Here is an 18,804-nt window from a genome sequence, read left to right as displayed (position 1 = left end):
GAATACTTGACAGTTCGACATATAATATTAGTCTAGTGAGACCAAAACGTGGAGCGCAATGGACTAATACCTGTGAAAGAAGCCACATTCCTGTTTTAAAGGAAATGGGCATTGGATCTTCAGATGGTTGTCTTAACCCTCCCTTTTTATTGATTCCTCACCATAATTTTGGCTTCTCCCCTATGTCTTCCCCTAAGAAAATTACCGTCGACCACTAAGGTATTCATTTTTAAGAAACATCTAAGTAACCGATTAACCGTTTTTTGGAATGTATTTGCTCACCTAAAACTAATTGACAAATGCAGTTCGCCCGTGGGGTGCTAATGCACAGAGTCCACGGCTCCAGGGAAAGTGCTTTCACACTAAGTCTAAAAGCGGTTTATCCAAACTGCATCAGCATCACAGGGGGCCCATTCTAATAGAGACAATGTCCTCCGCCCGTTTCCACATCATTGAGGGGCCACTCAAAGAAAGGGGCAGTCGAGCCGAAGCTGCAGACGGTTGTCTCCATCCTGCATTTGTATCAACCCACCCTCATTACTCTAGGTCTTAAAAGAGTGGACTCAAAATTGCTTCAAAATCACAAGGGGGGGGGGGGGGGGCGGCTATGCTAAACATAGTAACATAGTATGTAAGGCTGAATGAAGACAATGTCCATCTAGTCCAGCCTGTCTATCCTCCCGTGTTGATCCAGAGGAAGGCAAAAAAACCCCAAGGCCAGAAGCCTAGCCCTTTTGGGGAAAAAATTCCTTCCCGACTCCCTAATGGCAATCAGACTGTTCCCTGGATCAACCCCTAATAGTTCCTACCTTCCTATATACCCGGATTGACAATTTGTCAATTGAAAACAAACGTCTAAATATTCTGGACCATCAGGCTTAGAAAAATGAATTTAGCAATAAGTATGCAGAACTGCAGTGTCTGAACACATGTTAAAAAAAAAAAAATCCGGCCTCCTCCGACCCCTTCAGCCGGCCATTCCATCTCCAGAATTGGTGCATTTTTTAAACTATTGTGAACTATTATCTAGGTCTAAAATGGAAAAGGGCCTGATGGTCCAGAATACTTGACAGTTCGACATATAATATTAGTCAAGTGAGACCAAAACGTGGAGCGCAATGGACTAATACCTGTGAAAGAAGCCACATTCCTGTTTTAAAGGAAATGGGCATTGGATCTTCAGATGGTTGTCTTAACCCTCCCTTTTTATTTATTCCTCACCATAATTTTGGCTTCTCCCCTATGTCTTCCCCTAAGAAAATTACCGTCGACCACTAAGGTATTCATTTTTAAGAAACATCTAAATAACCGATTAACCGTTTTCTGGGATGTATTTGCTCACCTAAAACTTATTGACAAATGCAGTTCGCCCGTGGGGTGCTGATGCACAGAGTCCACGGCTCCAGGGAAAGTGCTTTCACACTACATCTAAAAGCGGTTTATCCAAACTGCATCAGCATCACAGGGGGCCCATTCTAATAGAGACAATGTCCTCCATCCGTTTCCACATCATTGAGGGGCCACTCAAAGAAAGGGGCAGTCGAGCCGAAGCTGCAGACGGTTGTCTCCATCCTGCATTTGTATCAACCCACCCTCATTACTCTAGGTCTTAAAAGAGTGGACTCAAAATTGCTTCAAAATCACAAGGGGGGCCGATGCTAAAGAAAACAAACGTCTAAATATTCTGGACCATCAGGGTTAGAAAAATGAATTTAGCAATAAGTATGCAGAACTGCAGTGTCTGAACACATGTTGTTAGAAAAAAAAAAAAATCCGGCCTCCTCCGACCCCTTCAGCCGGCCATTCCATCTCCAGAATTGGTGCATTTTAAAAACTATTGTGAACTATTATCTAGGTCTAAAATGGAAAAGGGCCTGATGGTCCAGAATACTTGACAGTTCGACATATAATATTAGTCAAGTGAGACCAAAACGTGGAGCGCAATGGACTAATAGCTGTGAAAGAAGCCACATTCCTGTTTTAAAGGAAATGGGCATTGGATCTTCAGATGGTTGTCTTAACCCTCCCTTTTTATTTATTCCTCACCATAATTTTGGCTTCTCCCCTATGTCTTCCCCTAAGAAAATTACCGTCGACCACTAAGGTATTCATTTTTAAGAAACATCTAAGTAACCGATTAACCGTTTTTTGGTGTGTATTTGCTCACCTCTAACCTATTGACAAATGCAGTTCGCCCGTGGGGTGCTAATGCACAGAGTCCACGGCTCCAGGGAAAGTGCTTTCACACTACGTCTAAAAGCGGTTTATCCAAACTGCATCAGCATCACAGGGGGCCCATTCTAATAGAGACAATGTCCTCCGCCCGTTTCCACATCATTGAGGGGCCACTCAAAGAAAGGGGCAGTCGAGCCGAAGCTGCAGACAGTTGTCTCCATCCTGCATTTGTATCAACCCACCCTCATTACTCTAGGTCTTAAAAGAGTGGACTCAAAATTGCTTCAAAATCACAAGGGGGGGGGCGGCTATGCTAAACATAGTAACATAGTATGTAAGGCTGAATGAAGACAATGTCCATCTAGTCCAGCCTGTCTATCCTCCCGTGTTGATCCAGAGGAAGGCAAAAAACCCCAAGGCCAGAAGCCTAGCCCTTTTGGGGAAAAAATTCCTTCCCGACTCCCTAATGGCAATCAGACTGTTCCCTGGATCAACCCCTAATAGTTCCTACCTTCCTATATACCCGGATTGACAATTTGTCCATTGAAAACAAACGTCTAAATATTCTGGACCATCAGGCTTAGAAAAATGAATTTAGCAATAAGTATGCAGAACTGCAGTGTCTGAACACATGTTAAAAAAAAAAAAATCCGGCCTCCTCCGACCCCTTCAGCCGGCCATTCCATCTCCAGAATTGGTGCATTTTAAAAACTATTGTGAACTATTATCTAGGTCTAAAATGGAAAAGGGCCTGATGGTCCAGAATACTTGACAGTTCGACATATAATATTAGTCAAGTGAGACCAAAACGTGGAGCGCAATGGACTAATACCTGTGAAAGAAGCCACATTCCTGTTTTAAAGGAAATGGGCATTAGATCTTCAGATGGTTGTCTTAACCCTCCCTTTTTATTTATGACTCACCATAATTTTGGCTTCTCCCCTATGTCTTCCCCTAAGAAAATTACCGTCGACCACTAAGTTATTCATTTTTAAGAAACATCTAAATAACCGATTAACCGTTTTCTGGGATGTATTTGCTCACCTAAAACTTACTGACAAATGCAGTTCGCCCGTGGGGTGCTGATGCACAGAGTCCACGGCTCCAGGGAAAGTGCTTTCACACTACGTCTAAAAGCGGTTTATCCAAACTGCATCAGCATCACAGGGGGCCCATTCTAATAGAGACAATGTCCTCCACCCGTTTCCACATCATTGAGGGGCCACTCAAAGAAAGGGGCAGTCGAGCCGAAGCTGCAGACGGTTGTCTCCATCCTGCATTTGTATCAACCCACCCTCATTACTCTAGGTCTTAAAAGAGTGGACTCAAAATTCCTTCAAAATCACAAGGGGGGGGGGGCGGCTATGCTAAACATAGTAACATAGTATGTAAGGCTGAATGAAGACAATGTCCATCTAGTCCAGCCTGTCTATCCTCCCGTGTTGATCCAGAGGAAGGCAAAAAACCCCAAGGCCAGAAGCCTAGCCCTTTTGGGGAAAAAATTCCTTCCCGACTCCCTAATGGCAATCAGACTGTTCCCTGGATCAACCCCTAATATTTCCTACCTTCCTATATACCCGGATTGACAATTTGTCAATCGAAAACAAACGTCTAAATATTCTGGACCATCAGGCTTAGAAAAATGAATTTAGCAATAAGTATGCAGAACTGCAGTGTCTGAACACATGTTGTTAGAAGAAAAAAAAATCCGGCCTCCTCCGACCCCTTCAGCCGGCCATTCCATCTCCAGAATTGGTGCATTTTAAAAACTATTGTGAACTATTATCTAGGTCTAAAATGGAAAAGGGCCTGATGGTCCAGAATACTTGACAGTTCGACATATAATATTAGTCAAGTGAGACCAAAACGAGGAGCGCAATGGACTAATACCTGTGAAAGAAGCCACATTCCTGTTTTAAAGGAAATGGGCATTGGATCTTCAGATGGTTGTCTTAACCCTCCCTTTTTATTTATTCCTCACCATAATTTTGGCTTCTCCCCTATGTCTTCCCCTAAGAAAATTACCGTCGACCACTAAGGTATTCATTTTTAAGAAACATCTAAGTAACCGATTAACCGTTTTTTGGGATGTATTTGCTCACCTAAAACCTATTGACAAATGCAGTTCGCCCGTGGGGTGCTGATGCACAGAGTCCACGGCTCCAGGGAAAGTGCTTTCACACTACGTCTAAAAGCGGTTTATCCAAACTGCATCAGCATCACAGGGGGCCCATTCTAATAGAGACAATGTCCTCCGCCCGTTTCCACATCATTGAGGGGCCACTCAAAGAAAGGGGCAGTCGAGCCGAAGCTGCAGACGGTTGTCTCCATCCTGCATTTGTATCAACCCACCCTCATTACTCTAGGTCTTAAAAGAGTGGACTCAAAATTCCTTCAAAATCACAAGGGGGGGGGGGGCGGCTATGCTAAACATAGTAACATAGTATGTAAGGCTGAATGAAGACAATGTCCATCTAGTCCAGCCTGTCTATCCTCCCGTGTTGATCCAGAGGAAGGCAAAAAACCCCAAGGCCAGAAGCCTAGCCCTTTTGGGGAAAAAATTCCTTCCCGACTCCCTAATGGCAATCAGACTGTTCCCTGGATCAACCCCTAATATTTCCTACCTTCCTATATACCCGGATTGACAATTTGTCAATCGAAAACAAACGTCTAAATATTCTGGACCATCAGGCTTAGAAAAATGAATTTAGCAATAAGTATGCAGAACTGCAGTGTCTGAACACATGTTGTTAGAAGAAAAAAAAATCCGGCCTCCTCCGACCCCTTCAGCCGGCCATTCCATCTCCAGAATTGGTGCATTTTAAAAACTATTGTGAACTATTATCTAGGTCTAAAATGGAAAAGGGCCTGATGGTCCAGAATACTTGACAGTTCGACATATAATATTAGTCAAGTGAGACCAAAACGAGGAGCGCAATGGACTAATACCTGTGAAAGAAGCCACATTCCTGTTTTAAAGGAAATGGGCATTGGATCTTCAGATGGTTGTCTTAACCCTCCCTTTTTATTTATTCCTCACCATAATTTTGGCTTCTCCCCTATGTCTTCCCCTAAGAAAATTACCGTCGACCACTAAGGTATTCATTTTTAAGAAACATCTAAGTAACCGATTAACCGTTTTTTGGGATGTATTTGCTCACCTAAAACCTATTGACAAATGCAGTTCGCCCGTGGGGTGCTGATGCACAGAGTCCACGGCTCCAGGGAAAGTGCTTTCACACTACGTCTAAAAGCGGTTTATCCAAACTGCATCAGCATCACAGGGGGCCCATTCTAATAGAGACAATGTCCTCCGCCCGTTTCCACATCATTGAGGGGCCACTCAAAGAAAGGGGCAGTCGAGCCGAAGCTGCAGACGGTTGTCTCCATCCTGCATTTGTATCAACCCACCCTCATTACTCTAGGTCTTAAAAGAGTGGACTCAAAATTCCTTCAAAATCACAAGGGGGGGGGGGGGCGGCTATGCTAAACATAGTAACATAGTATGTAAGGCTGAATGAAGACAATGTCCATCTAGTCCAGCCTGTCTATCCTCCCGTGTTGATCCAGAGGAAGGCAAAAAAACCCAAGGCCAGAAGCCTAGCCCTTTTGGGGAAAAAATTCCTTCCCGACTCCCTAATGGCAATCAGACTGTTCCCTGGATCAACCCCTAATAGTTCCTACCTTCCTATATACCCGGATTGACAATTTGTCAATCGAAAACAAACGTCTAAATATTCTGGACCATCAGGCTTAGAAAAATGAATTTAGCAATAAGTATGCAGAACTGCAGTGTCTGAACACATGTTGTTAGAAGAAAAAAAAATCCGGCCTCCTCCGACCCCTTCAGCCGGCCATTCCATCTCCAGAATTGGTGCATTTTAAAAACTATTGTGAACTATTATCTAGGTCTAAAATGGAAAAGGGCCTGATGGTCCGGAATACTTGACAGTTCGACATATAATATTAGTCAAGTGAGACCAAAACGTGGAGCGCAATGGACTAATACCTGCGAAAGAAGCCACATTCCTGTTTTAAAGGAAATGGGCATTGGATCTTCAGATGGTTGTCTTAACCCTCCCTTTTTATTTATTCCTCACCATAATTTTGGCTTCTCCCCTATGTCTTCCCCTAAGAAAATTACCGTCGACCACTAAGGTATTTATTTTTAAGAAATATCTAAATAACCGATTAACCGTTTTTTGGGATGTATTTGCTCACCTAAAACTTATTGACAAATGCAGTTCGCCCGTGGGGTGCTGATGCACAGAGTCCACGGCTCCAGGGAAAGTGCTTTCACACTACGTCTAAAAGCGGTTTATCCAAACTGCATCAGCATCACAGGGGGCCCATTCTAATAGAGACAATGTCCTCCGCCCGTTTCCACATCATTGAGGGGCCACTCAAAGAAAGGGGCAGTCGAGCCGAAGCTGCAGACGGTTGTCTCCATCCTGCATTTGTATCAACCCACCCTCATTACTCTAGGTCTTAAAAGAGTGGACTCAAAATTCCTTCAAAATCACAAGGGGGGGGGGGCGGCTATGCTAAACATAGTAACATAGTATGTAAGGCTGAATGAAGACAATGTCCATCTAGTCCAGCCTGTCTATCCTCCCGTGTTGATCCAGAGGAAGGCAAAAAACCCCAAGGCCAGAAGCCTAGCCCTTTTGGGGAAAAAATTCCTTCCCGACTCCCTAATGGCAATCAGACTGTTCCCTGGATCAACCCCTAATATTTCCTACCTTCCTATATACCCGGATTGACAATTTGTCAATCGAAAACAAACGTCTAAATATTCTGGACCATCAGGCTTAGAAAAATGAATTTAGCAATAAGTATGCAGAACTGCAATGTCTGAACACATGTTAAAAAAAAAAAAAATCCGGCCTCCTCCGACCCCTTCAGCCGGCCATTCCATCTCCAGAATTGGTGCATTTTTTAAACTATTGTGAACTATTATGTAGGTCTAAAATGGAAAAGGGCCTGATGGTCCGGAATACTTGACAGTTCGACATATAATATTAGTCAAGTGAGACCAAAACGTGGAGCGCAATGGACTAATACCTGCGAAAGAAGCCACATTCCTGTTTTAAAGGAAATGGGCATTGGATGTTCAGATGGTTGTCTTAACCCTCCCTTTTTATTGATTCCCCACCATAATTTTGGCTTCTCCCCTATGTCTTCCCCTAAGAAAATTACCGTCGACCACTAAGGTATTCATTTTTAAGAAATATCTAAATAACCGATTAACCGTTTTTTGGGATGTATTTGCTCACCTAAAACTTATTGACAAATGCAGTTCGCCCGTGGGGTGCTGATGCACAGAGTCCACGGCTCCAGGGAAAGTGCTTTCACACTACGTCTAAAAGCGGTTTATCCAAACTGCATCAGCATCACAGGGGGCCCATTCTAATAGAGACAATGTCCTCCGCCCGTTTCCACATCATTGAGGGGCCACTCAAAGAAAGGGGCAGTCGAGCCGAAGCTGCAGACGGTTGTCTCCATCCTGCATTTGTATCAACCCACCCTCATTACTCTAGGTCTTAAAAGAGTGGACTCAAAATTGCTTCAAAATCACAAGGGGGGCCTATGCTAAAGAAAACAAACGTCTAAATATTCTGGACCATCAGGGTTAGAAAAATGAATTTAGCAATAAGTATGCAGAACTGCAGTGTCTGAACACATGTTGTTAGAAAAAAAAAAAAAAAATCCGGCCTCCTCCGACCCCTTCAGCCGGCCATTCCATCTCCAGAATTGGTGCATTTTAAAAACTATTGTGAACTATTATCTAGGTCTAAAATGGAAAAGGGCCTGATGGTCCAGAATACTTGACAGTTCGACATATAATATTGGTCAAGTGAGACCAAAACGTGGAGCGCAATGGACTAATACCTGCGAAAGAAGCCACATTCCTGTTTTAAAGGAAATGGGCATTGGATCTTCAGATGGTTGTCTTAACCCTCCCTTTTTATTTATGACTCACCATAATTTTGGCTTCTCCCCTATGTCTTCCCCTAAGAAAATTACCGTCGACCACTAAGGTATTCATTTTTAAGAAACATCTAAGTAACCGATTAACCGTTTTTTGGGGTGTATTTGCTCACCTCTAACCTATTGACAAATGCAGTTTGCCCGTGGGGTGCTGATGCACAGAGTCCACGGCTCCAGGGAAAGTGCTTTCACACTACGTCTAAAAGCGGTTTATCCAAACTGCATCAGCATCACAGGGGGCCCATTCTAATAGAGACAATGTCCTCCATCCGTTTCCACATCATTGAGGGGCCACTCAAAGAATGGGGCATTCGAGCCGAAGCTGCAGACGGTTGTCTCCATCCTGCATTTGTATCAACCCACCCTCATTACTCTAGGTCTTAAAAGAGTGGACTCAAAATTCCTTCAAAATCACAAGGGGGGGGGGGGGGCGGCTATGCTAAACATAGTAACATAGTATGTAAGGCTGAATGAAGACAATGTCCATCTAGTCCAGCCTGTCTATCCTCCCGTGTTGATCCAGAGGAAGGCAAAAAACCCCAAGGCCAGAAGCCTAGCCCTTTTGGGGAAAAAATTCCTTCCCGACTCCCTAATGGCAATCAGACTGTTCCCTGGATCAACCCCTAATAGTTCCTACCTTCCTATATACCCGGATTGACAATTTGTCAATCGAAAACAAACGTCTAAATATTCTGGACCATCAGGCTTAGAAAAATGAATTTAGCAATAAGTATGCAGAACTGCAGTGTCTGAACACATGTTAAAAAAAAAAAAAATCCGGCCTCCTCCGACCCCTTCAGCCGGCCATTCCATCTCCAGAATTGGTGCATTTTAAAAACTATTGTGAACTATTATCTAGGTCTAAAATGGAAAAGGGCCTGATGGTCCAGAATACTTGACAGTTCGACATATAATATTGGTCAAGTGAGACCAAAACGTGGAGCGCAATGGACTAATACCTGCGAAAGAAGCCACATTCCTGTTTTAAAGGAAATGGGCATTGGATCTTCAGATGGTTGTCTTAACCCTCCCTTTTTATTGATTCCTCACCATAATTTTGGCTTCTCCCCTATGTCTTCCCCTAAGAAAATTACCGTCGACCACTAAGGTATTCATTTTTAAGAAACATCTAAGTAACCGATTAACCGTTTTTTGGGGTGTATTTGCTCACCTCTAACCTATTGACAAATGCAGTTCGCCCGTGGGGTGCTGATGCACAGAGTCCACGGCTCCAGGGAAAGTGCTTTCACACTACGTCTAAAAGCGGTTTATCCAAACTGCATCAGCATCACAGGGGGCCCATTCTAATAGAGACAATGTCCTCCGCCCATTTCCACATCATTGAGGGGCCACTCAAAGAAAGGGGCAGTCGAGCCGAAGCTGCAGACGGTTGTCTCCATCCTGCATTTGTATCAACCCACCCTCATTACTCTAGGTCTTAAAAGAGTGGACTCAAAATTGCTTCAAAATCACAAGGGGGGCCTATGCTAAAGAAAACAAACGTCTAAATATTCTGGACCATCAGGGTTAGAAAAATGAATTTAGCAATAAGTATGCAGAACTGCAGTGTCTGAACACATGTTGTTAGAAGAAAAAAAAATCCGGCCTCCTCCGACCCCTTCAGCCGGCCATTCCATCTCCAGAATTGGTGCATTTTAAAAACTATTGTGAACTATTATCTAGGTCTAAAATGGAAAAGGGCCTGATGGTCCAGAATACTTGACAGTTCGACATATAATATTAGTCAAGTGAGACCAAAACGTGGAGCGCAATGGACTAATACCTGCGAAAGAAGCCACATTCCTGTTTTAAAGGAAATGGGCATTGGATCTTCAGATGGTTGTCTTAACCCTCCCTTTTTATTTATGACTCACCATAATTTTGGCTTCTCCCCTATGTCTTCCCCTAAGAAAATTACCGTCGACCACTAAGGTATTCATTTTTAAGAAATATCTAAATAACCGATTAACCGTTTTTTGGGGTGTATTTGCTCACCTCTAACCTATTGACAAATGCAGTTCGCCCGTGGGGTGCTGATGCACAGAGTCCACGGCTCCAGGGAAAGTGCTTTCACACTACGTCTAAAAGCGGTTTATCCAAACTGCATCAGCATCACAGGGGGCCCATTCTAATAGAGACAATGTCCTCCGCCCGTTTCCACATCATTGAGGGGCCACTCAAAGAAAGGGGCAGTCGAGCCGAAGCTGCAGACGGTTGTCTCCATCCTGCATTTGTATCAACCCACCCTCATTACTCTAGGTCTTAAAAGAGTGGACTCAAAATTGCTTCAAAATCACAAGGGCGGGGGCGGCTATGCTAAACATAGTAACATAGTATGTTAGGCTGAATGAAGACAATGTCCATCTAGTCCAGCCTTTCTATCCTCCTGTGTTGATCCAGAGGAAGGCAAAAAACCCCAAGGCCAGAAGCCTAGCCCTTTTGGGGAAAAAATTCCTTCCCGACTCCCTAATGGCAATCAGACTGTTCCCTGGATCAACCCCTAATAGTTCCTACCTTCCTATATACCCGGATTGACAATTTGTCAATCGAAAACAAACGTCTAAATATTCTGGACCATCAGGCTTAGAAAAATGAATTTAGCAATAAGTATGCAGAACTGCAGTGTCTGAACACATGTTAAAAAAAAAAAAAAAATCCGGCCTCCTCCGACCCCTTCAGCCGGCCATTCCATCTCCAGAATTGGTGCATTTTTTAAACTATTGTGAACTATTATCTAGGTCTAAAATGGAAAAGGGCCTGATGGTCCAGAATACTTGACAGTTCGACATATAATATTAGTCAAGTGAGACCAAAACGTGGAGCGCAATGGACTAATACCTGTGAAAGAAGCCACATTCCTGTTTTAAAGGAAATTGGCATTGGATCTTCAGATGGTTGTCTTAACCCTCCCTTTTTATTTATGACTCACCATAATTTTGGCTTCTCCCCTATGTCTTCCCCTAAGAAAATTACCCTCGACCACTAAGGTATTCATTTTTAAGAAATATCTAAATAACCGATTAACCGTTTTTTGGGGTGTATTTGCTCACCTAAAACCTATTGACAAATGCAGTTCGCCCGTGGGGTGCTGATGCACAGAGTCCACGGCTCCAGGGAAAGTGCTTTCACACTACGTCTAAAAGCGGTTTATCCAAACTGCATCAGCATCACAGGGGGCCCATTCTAATAGAGACAATGTCCTCCGCCCGTTTCCACATCATTGAGGGGCCACTCAAAGAAAGGGGCAGTCGAGCCGAAGCTGCAGACGGTTGTCTCCATCCTGCATTTGTATCAACCCACCCTCATTACTCTAGGTCTTAAAAGAGTGGACTCACAATTGCTTCAAAATCACAAGGGCGGGGGCGGCTATGCTAAACATAGTAACATAGTATGTAAGGCTGAATGAAGACAATGTCCATCTAGTCCAGCCTTTCTATCCTCCTGTGTTGATCCAGAGGAAGGCAAAAAACCCCAAGGCCAGAAGCCTAGCCCTTTTGGGGAAAAAATTCCTTCCCGACTCCCTAATGGCAATCAGACTGTTCCCTGGATCAACCCCTAATAGCTCCTACCTTCCTATATACCCGGATTGACAATTTGTCAATCGAAAACAAACGTCTAAATATTCTGGACCATCAGGGTTAGAAAAATGAATTTAGCAATAAGTATGCAGAACTGCAGTGTCTGAACACATGTTGTTAAAAAAAAAAAAAAATCCGGCCTCCTCCGACCCCTTCAGCCGGCCATTCCATCTCCAGAAATGGTGCATTTTAAAAACTATTGTGAACTATTATCTAGGTCTAAAATGGAAAAGGGCCTGATGGTCCAGAATACTTGACAGTTCGACATATAATATTAGTCAAGTGAGACCAAAACGTGGAGCGCAATGGACTAATACCTGTGAAAGAAGCCACATTCCTGTTTTAAAGGAAATGGGCATTGGATCTTCAGATGGTTGTCTTAACCCTCCCTTTTTATTGATTCCTCACCATAATTTTGGCTTCTCCCCTATGTCTTCCCCTAAGAAAATTACCCTCGACCACTAAGGTATTCATTTTTAAGAAACATCTAAATAACCGATTAACCGTTTTTTGGGGTGTATTTGCTCAACTAAAACCTATTGACAAATGCAGTTCGCCCGTGGGGTGCTGATGCACAGAGTCCACGGCTCCAGGGAAAGTGCTTTCACACTACGTCTAAAAGCGGTTTATCCAAACTGCATCAGCATCACAGGGGGCCCATTCTAATAGAGACAATGTCCTCCGCCCGTTTCCACATCATTGAGGGGCCACTCAAAGAAAGGGCAGTCGAGCCGAAGCTGCAGACGGTTGTCTCCATCCTGCATTTGTATCAACCCACCCTCATTACTCTAGGTCTTAAAAGAGTGGACTCAAAATTGCTTCAAAATCACAAGGGGGGCCTATGCTAAAGAAAACAAACGCCTAAATATTCTGGACCATCAGGGTTAGAAAAATGAATTTAGCAATAAGTATGCAGAACTGCAGTGTCTGAACACATGTTGTTAAAAAAAAAAAAAATCCGGCCTCCTCCGACCCCTTCAGCCGGCCATTCCATCTCCAGAATTGGTGCATTTTAAAAACTATTGTGAACTATTATCTAGGTCTAAAATGGAAAAGGGCCTGATGGTCCAGAATACTTGACAGTTCGACATATAATATTAGTCAAGTGAGACCAAAACGTGGAGCGCAATGGACTAATACCTGCGAAAGAAGCCACATTCCTGTTTTAAAGGAAATGGGCATTGGATCTTCAGATGGTTGTCTTAACCCTCCCTTTTTATTGATTCCTCACCATAATTTTGGCTTCTCCCCTATGTCTTCCCCTAAGAAAATTACCGTCGACCACTAAGGTATTCATTTTTAAGAAACATCTAAATAACCGATTAACCGTTTTTTGGGGTGTATTTGCTCACCTCTAACCTATTGACAAATGCAGTTCGCCCGTGGGGTGCTGATGCACAGAGTCCACGGCTCCAGGGAAAGTGCTTTCACACTACGTCTAAAAGCGGTTTATCCAAACTGCATCAGCATCACAGGGGGCCCATTCTAATAGAGACAATGTCCTCCGCCCGTTTCCACATCATTGAGGGGCCACTCAAAGAAAGGGGCAGTCGAGCCGAAGCTGCAGACGGTTGTCTCCATCCTGCATTTGTATCAACCCACCCTCATTACTCTAGGTCTTAAAGGAGTGGACTCAAAATTGCTTCAAAATCACAAGGGGGGCCTATGCTAAAGAAAACAAACGTCTAAATATTCTGGACCATCAGGGTTAGAAAAATGAATTTAGCAATAAGTATGCAGAACTGCAGTGTCTGAACACATGTTAAAAAAAAAAAAAATCCGGCCTCCTCCGACCCCTTCAGCCGGCCATACCATCTCCAGAATTGGTGCATTTTTTAAACTATTGTGAACTATTATGTAGGTCTAAAATGGAAAAGGGCCAGATGGTCCGGAATACTTGACAGTTCGACATATAATATTAGTCAAGTGAGACCAAAACGTGGAGCGCAATGGACTAATACCTGCGAAAGAAGCCACATTCCTGTTTTAAAGGAAATGGGCATTGGATGTTCAGATGGTTGTCTTAACCCTCCCTTTTTATTGATTCCCCACCATAATTTTGGCTTCTCCCCTATGTCTTCCCCTAAGAAAATTACCGTCGACCACTAAGGTATTCATTTTTAAGAAATATCTAAATAACCGATTAACCGTTTTTTGGGATGTATTTGCTCACCTAAAACTTATTGACAAATGCAGTTCGCCCGTGGGGTGCTGATGCACAGAGTCCACGGCTCCAGGGAAAGTGCTTTCACACTACGTCTAAAAGCGGTTTATCCAAACTGCATCAGCATCACAGGGGGCCCATTCTAATAGAGACAATGTCCTCCGCCCGTTTCCACATCATTGAGGGGCCACTCAAAGAAAGGGGCAGTCGAGCCGAAGCTGCAGACGGTTGTCTCCATCCTGCATTTGTATCAACCCACCCTCATTACTCTAGGTCTTAAAAGAGTGGACTCAAAATTGCTTCAAAATCACAAGGGGGGCCTATGCTAAAGAAAACAAACGTCTAAATATTCTGGACCATCAGGGTTAGAAAAATGAATTTAGCAATAAGTATGCAGAACTGCAGTGTCTGAACACATGTTGTTAGAAAAAAAAAAAAAAAATCCGGCCTCCTCCGACCCCTTCAGCCGGCCATTCCATCTCCAGAATTGGTGCATTTTAAAAACTATTGTGAACTATTATCTAGGTCTAAAATGGAAAAGGGCCTGATGGTCCAGAATACTTGACAGTTCGACATATAATATTGGTCAAGTGAGACCAAAACGTGGAGCGCAATGGACTAATACCTGCGAAAGAAGCCACATTCCTGTTTTAAAGGAAATGGGCATTGGATCTTCAGATGGTTGTCTTAACCCTCCCTTTTTATTTATGACTCACCATAATTTTGGCTTCTCCCCTATGTCTTCCCCTAAGAAAATTACCGTCGACCACTAAGGTATTCATTTTTAAGAAACATCTAAGTAACCGATTAACCGTTTTTTGGGGTGTATTTGCTCACCTCTAACCTATTGACAAATGCAGTTTGCCCGTGGGGTGCTGATGCACAGAGTCCACGGCTCCAGGGAAAGTGCTTTCACACTACGTCTAAAAGCGGTTTATCCAAACTGCATCAGCATCACAGGGGGCCCATTCTAATAGAGACAATGTCCTCCATCCGTTTCCACATCATTGAGGGGCCACTCAAAGAATGGGGCAGTCGAGCCGAAGCTGCAGACGGTTGTCTCCATCCTGCATTTGTATCAACCCACCCTCATTACTCTAGGTCTTAAAAGAGTGGACTCAAAATTCCTTCAAAATCACAAGGGGGGGGGGGGGGGGGCGGCTATGCTAAACATAGTAACATAGTATGTAAGGCTGAATGAAGACAATGTCCATCTAGTCCAGCCTGTCTATCCTCCCGTGTTGATCCAGAGGAAGGCAAAAAACCCCAAGGCCAGAAGCCTAGCCCTTTTGGGGAAAAAATTCCTTCCCGACTCCCTAATGGCAATCAGACTGTTCCCTGGATCAACCCCTAATAGTTCCTACCTTCCTATATACCCGGATTGACAATTTGTCAATCGAAAACAAACGTCTAAATATTCTGGACCATCAGGCTTAGAAAAATGAATTTAGCAATAAGTATGCAGAACTGCAGTGTCTGAACACATGTTAAAAAAAAAAAAAATCCGGCCTCCTCCGACCCCTTCAGCCGGCCATTCCATCTCCAGAATTGGTGCATTTTAAAAACTATTGTGAACTATTATCTAGGTCTAAAATGGAAAAGGGCCTGATGGTCCAGAATACTTGACAGTTCGACATATAATATTGGTCAAGTGAGACCAAAACGTGGAGCGCAATGGACTAATACCTGCGAAAGAAGCCACATTCCTGTTTTAAAGGAAATGGGCATTGGATCTTCAGATGGTTGTCTTAACCCTCCCTTTTTATTGATTCCTCACCATAATTTTGGCTTCTCCCCTATGTCTTCCCCTAAGAAAATTACCGTCGACCACTAAGGTATTCATTTTTAAGAAACATCTAAGTAACCGATTAACCGTTTTTTGGGGTGTATTTGCTCACCTCTAACCTATTGACAAATGCAGTTCGCCCGTGGGGTGCTGATGCACAGAGTCCACGGCTCCAGGGAAAGTGCTTTCACACTACGTCTAAAAGCGGTTTATCCAAACTGCATCAGCATCACAGGGGGCCCATTCTAATAGAGACAATGTCCTCCGCCCGTTTCCACATCATTGAGGGGCCACTCTAAGAAAGGGGCAGTCGAGCCGAAGCTGCAGACGGTTGTCTCCATCCTGCATTTGTATCAACCCACCCTCATTACTCTAGGTCTTAAAAGAGTGGACTCAAAATTGCTTCAAAATCACAAGGGCGGGGGCGGCTATGCTAAACATAGTAACATAGTATGTTAGGCTGAATGAAGACAATGTCCATCTAGTCCAGCCTTTCTATCCTCCTGTGTTGATCCAGAGGAAGGCAAAAAACCCCAAGGCCAGAAGCCTAGCCCTTTTGGGGAAAAAATTCCTTCCCGACTCCCTAATGGCAATCAGACTGTTCCCTGGATCAACCCCTAATAGTTCCTACCTTCCTATATACCCGGATTGACAATTTGTCAATCGAAAACAAACGTCTAAATATTCTGGACCATCAGGCTTAGAAAAATGAATTTAGCAATAAGTATGCAGAACTGCAGTGTCTGAACACATGTTAAAAAAAAAATCCGGCCTCCTCCGACCCCTTCAGCCGGCCATTCCATCTCCAGAATTGGTGCATTTTTTAAACTATTGTGAACTATTATCTAGGTCTAAAATGGAAAAGGGCCTGATGGTGCGGAATACTTGACAGTTCGACATATAATATTAGTCAAGTGAGACCAAAACATGGAGCGCAATGGACTAATACCTGTGAAAGAAGCCACATTCCTGTTTTAAAGGAAATGGGCATTGGATCTTCAGATGGTTGTCTTAACCCTCCCTTTTTATTGATTCCTCACCATAATTTTGGCTTCTCCCCTATGTCTTCCCCTAAGAAAATTACCGTCGACCACTAAGGTATTCATTTTTAAGAAACATCTAAGTAACCGATTAACCGTTTTTTGGGGTGTATTTGCTCACCTCTAACCTATTGACAAATGCAGTTCGCCCGTGGGGTGCTGATGCACAGAGTCCACGGTTCCAGGGAAAGCGCTTTCACACTACATCTAAAAGCGGTTTATCCAAACTGCATCAGCATCACAGGGGGCCCATTCTAATAGAGACAATGTCCTCCGCCCGTTTCCACATCATTGAGGGGCCACTCAAAGAAAGGGCAGTCGAGCCGAAGCTGCAGACGGTTGTCTCCATCCTGCATTTGTATCAACCCACCCTCATTACTCTAGGTCTTAAAAGAGTGGACTCAAAATTGCTTCAAAATCACAAGGGGGGCCTATGCTAAAGAAAACAAACGCCTAAATATTCTGGACCATCAGGGTTAGAAAAATGAATTTAGCAATAAGTATGCAGAACTGCAGTGTCTGAACACATGTTGTTAAAAAAAAAAAAAATCCGGCCTCCTCCGACCCCTTCAGCCGGCCATTCCATCTCCAGAATTGGTGCATTTTAAAAACTATTGTGAACTATTATCTAGGTCTAAAATGGAAAAGGGCCTGATGGTCCAGAATACTTGACAGTTCGACATATAATATTAGTCAAGTGAGACCAAAACGTGGAGCGCAATGGACTAATACCTGCGAAAGAAGCCACATTCCTGTTTTAAAGGAAATGGGCATTGGATCTTCAGATGGTTGTCTTAACCCTCCCTTTTTATTGATTCCTCACCATAATTTTGGCTTCTCCCCTATGTCTTCCCCTAAGAAAATTACCGTCGACCACTAAGGTATTCATTTTTAAGAAACATCTAAATAACCGATTAACCGTTTTTTGGGGTGTATTTGCTCACCTCTAACCTATTGACAAATGCAGTTCGCCCGTGGGGTGCTGATGCACAGAGTCCACGGCTCCAGGGAAAGTGCTTTCACACTACGTCTAAAAGCGGTTTATCCAAACTGCATCAGCATCACAGGGGGCCCATTCTAATAGAGACAATGTCCTCCGCCTGTTTCCACATCATTGAGGGGCCACTCAAAGAAAGGGGCAGTCGAGCCGAAGCTGCAGACGGTTGTCTCCATCCTGCATTTGTATCAACCCACCCTCATTACTCTAGGTCTTAAAGGAGTGGACTCAAAATTGCTTCAAAATCACAAGGGGGGCCTATGCTAAAGAAAACAAACGTCTAAATATTCTGGACCATCAGGGTTAGAAAAATGAATTTAGCAATAAGTATGCAGAACTGCAGTGTCTGAACACATGTTAAAAAAAAAAAAAATCCGGCCTCCTCCGACCCCTTCAGCCGGCCATACCATCTCCAGAATTGGTGCATTTTTTAAACTATTGTGAACTATTATGTAGGTCTAAAATGGAAAAGGGCCAGATGGTCCGGAATACTTGACAGTTCGACATATAATATTAGTCAAGTGAGACCAAAACGTGGAGCGCAATGGACTAATACCTGCGAAAGAAGCCACATTCCTGTTTTAAAGGAAATGGGCATTGGATGTTCAGATGGTTGTCTTAACCCTCCCTTTTTATTGATTCCCCACCATAATTTTGGCTTCTCCCCTATGTCTTCCCCTAAGAAAATTACCGTCGACCACTAAGGTATTCATTTTTAAGAAATATCTAAATAACCGATTAACCGTTTTTTGGGATGTATTTGCTCACCTAAAACTTATTGACAAATGCAGTTCGCCCGTGGGGTGCTGATGCACAGAGTCCACGGCTCCAGGGAAAGTGCTTTCACACTACGTCTAAAAGCGGTTTATCCAAACTGCATCAGCATCACAGGGGGCCCATTCTAATAGAGACAATGTCCTCCGCCCGTTTCCACATCATTGAGGGGCCACTCAAAGAAAGGGGCAGTCGAGCCGAAGCTGCAGACGGTTGTCTCCATCCTGCATTTGTATCAACCCACCCTCATTACTCTAGGTCTTAAAAGAGTGGACTCAAAATTGCTTCAAAATCACAAG

The sequence above is a fragment of the Eleutherodactylus coqui genome, chromosome 8 (genome assembly GCF_035609145.1).
Source record: "Eleutherodactylus coqui strain aEleCoq1 chromosome 8, aEleCoq1.hap1, whole genome shotgun sequence".
In the NCBI taxonomy this organism is placed as follows: domain Eukaryota; kingdom Metazoa; phylum Chordata; class Amphibia; order Anura; family Eleutherodactylidae; genus Eleutherodactylus; species Eleutherodactylus coqui.
This window is presented reverse-complemented; position numbering follows the sequence as displayed.